Source organism: Cavia porcellus, unplaced genomic scaffold (genome assembly GCF_034190915.1).
Source record: "Cavia porcellus strain 051 isolate PalLab524CR breed Dunkin Hartley unplaced genomic scaffold, mCavPor4.1 scaffold_22, whole genome shotgun sequence".
Taxonomy (NCBI): domain Eukaryota; kingdom Metazoa; phylum Chordata; class Mammalia; order Rodentia; family Caviidae; genus Cavia; species Cavia porcellus.
The window spans coordinates 65,884,402-65,887,531 of record NW_026947505.1 but is presented as its reverse complement, the minus strand read 5'-3'; the positions used below and the strand labels follow the sequence as shown (position 1 = coordinate 65,887,531).

Below are 3,130 nucleotides of genomic sequence, written 5' to 3'. Positions count from 1 at the left end.
TCTCATCAATCAATTTAAGAAAAAAATATAAATTTTATATTAATCTTACCAATACTTAAGGTAAGCTTAATATCAATTTTAAAAAGTTCAGGAAGCTGGGGATGCAGTTTACTAGTAGACCTCCTGCCTACAATGTGTGAGGTATGTGGGTCCATTCCCAGGAGTGCAATAGAGATGTATAGATAGATAGACAGATAGACAGACAGATATGTAGTTAAATGTTACCCTCTATAATGGAACCAAATTTATTTATGAGCAAGTAAAACAACATAGTTTGTCACTGTTTATCCAAATATGAACTCAAAAATGTGGTTTTCATTTATCATGATAAGCTTATCTAGTCATCAAAGAGTATTTCTATTTCATATAAGCCCATTCTTTTCATTTCATCTTTGCTAATGGGACAGAATTTCTTCTCACCATTTTTCTGAGTTATCTTGAATTTCATTGAAGTTCAAAGTATATACCATAAGCAAATTACATCATAAAAGTTACCCAAGTAAAATTTAAATTAGACCAAAAGAAAAAAAAAAGATGCATGGAATACTAGGAAATTTCAGAATTAAACAAATATTTCTGAGATATTCTTTCAAGAAATATTACAATGAAGATGGAGTATCAGACCTTTCTACCCCCACACAGTAGGCCCAGCCTTTATTTTTCATTCTGGTTCTGATCCAAAGTGACAGCTAATTTGAGAGAACTTTCAATACCAATCAGGATAGTTACTCCCAGTACTGATCACAGCTCCACTGATGATTGACAAAGCTTGCCTACAAGGTCCCCATGTAGAGACTTGTCATTTGCTCTTCTTTAGGTTTCACTGGGAATATTTCTGCTGATTAGTATATAATAGACAAAAACCACAAATATCAAACATCAATGCATGATGTCTATTTCTGTTAATGTTGTAAAAAAGCCATTGAAAAATTTACAGTCTTATTCACACTTTTGCTCTCCATTCTGGGAATGTTTTCTGAAAGAAAAATTTAGAACAACTGGAATGTTAAGTTCTAATGTGCTTTGTTGGTTGGATGTTATGATATATATCATACACAAAGAGTACAGAAAGTGAAATGCTTAAGATATTATTGAAAGCATTTCCACAATGACACAGTCAGCCTGGAATATTATCTATACTCCTAAATGACAGTTCACTCTGAATAAAGCCTAACTGCTAAATAAACCTGATATATCTTTAGGACAAGTTGCAGCTGCCTGAAACCATGAAAAAATCTCTACTATACTTTCAATGGATTCAAGATCACTCTCACTACCAACATAGTCACTCTTGCCTTTCCCTAGCTTCTATCTATTTCTATGTTACCAAAATAGCTGGTGGTTTATTTCTTCTAAACTTTGAGTTACCTGGAACACCAGGGTGGTAACATTTCCCCAGGATACTCTGGTACAGCATATGAATGATGGTGCCAGCATTAGTGAGAGCTCCACATTATTGACTCAGGAACTAAACTAGATGGCATCATTTTGTAGAGAAAGATAGAACATTTTGTGAAATATACAATCCAAGACAAGTATAGTTTCTCTGATCTGAAACTCATATTCATTCCATTGCAAAATTATTTCTTTTTCTGAAAGCCCAAAGACACTTTCAAAATGAACTCTTGATGTACAGCTTTTCTCTTAAAAAGCAAACTGTTGCAAAATAGGCAAGTTATATGTAAGCTACTGCATATAACCAACATGAAACAATTTTGTGTTCATTATCTTGTGGACTGTGTCTTTCATTTCCTTATTCTTACACTGTGGATCCACGGGTTCAGCATGGAGTTCACTACCACATAAAACACAGAGCCCCTCTAACTGTGCACATGGATTTCTGAGAGTTGTGCACACAGTTGAGGACCAGGATGGTGCCTTGCAAGACAGTGATGGCTGTTAGGTGGGACCCACAGGTGGAGAAGACTTTGCAGTGTCCCCTGGATGGTTGCATCTTCAATGTGGTGTTGATGATGAACACAAAGAACGTGAGGATGATGAGCAGTGTGCTTATCTCATTAAAAGTGGCAACCATGAGAAGAAGCAACTGTCTGAGTTGAGAATCAGAGAAATACAGTGATATTGATGAGGATAACTCATATAAGAAGTGAATGATTGTGTACAAACCCCCAAAATATAATTTTAAATCACAACATAAGCATCAAGGTGCACACTACTCCCCATATATATGATCAAAGCACAGTAGGGCACAAAACATGTAGAACAGTGGATTGCACAAGCAGTGGTAGGCCATCATAGCAAACAGAACTAGCTCAGTCACTACAAAGGTGCAGAAGAGAAAGAACTGTGCCATGCACCTGTGAAAGAGAGATTTCTGTCTTCCACAAATAGGTTCACCAGCATCTTGGGAACAATAGTAGAATAGCACAAGTTCTCCAATGAGAGATGGCTTAGAAAAAAATATATGGGGATGTGCAATTTTAGGTAAATTTTGATTAAAAAAAAAACAGTCACTCCAAGATTCCCTACAACACTAAAGCTGTAGATCAACACAAATAGCAAAAGAGGAGAACCTTCAGTTCTGGGTAATCTGAGAAGCCCACGAGGGTGAATGTGGCCTCAGAAGTTACATTTCTCTCTGTCTGAAACATGTGTCCTTTTGGAAGAGATCTGAAAATCAGTCTTGGAAAAAAATATGGAAAATAATTGACACATCGACCATGCTTAACTTTCCCCTCTGTAGAATGAAGAGTGAAACATCATAGACTTTTAAATTATCCTGCTATTTGTAAGGTATTGAAATGGAAAGAGCTTCATTGATGCACATTATCATCTTAAAATTTTTGCTACTATTGAAAAATATAATTGCTGCCAAAGAATTATTGACTCTTGCCATTAGAATGGTAGCAAGTAATAAATTCTAATGAGAAATATTCAAATGTCACTGAATGCCATGAGCTTAATAAAGAACAATCTAGAAAATGAAATAACTTGTCATTTACTAATTATAGAAGCATTTGAAATAACTTATAGATATAACTGATCAAGATATAACTGTGGGCGTAGCAATATAATTCTTCATTACAATTATTTATGTAAGGTATCAAAGTCATTAACTGCTTCTACCTTTGGATTAACAAAGTTAATCTGTTGACCTGCTTTCTTCCAC

General features: G+C 35.1%; 1 pseudogene; it reads right to left on the bottom strand.

Moving 5' to 3' along the window:
- Positions 1-1,686: 1,686 nt before the first annotated feature.
- On the bottom strand, positions 1,687-2,612 carry LOC100717260 (olfactory receptor 5D16-like; annotated as a pseudogene).
- Positions 2,613-3,130: the final 518 nt, after the last annotated feature.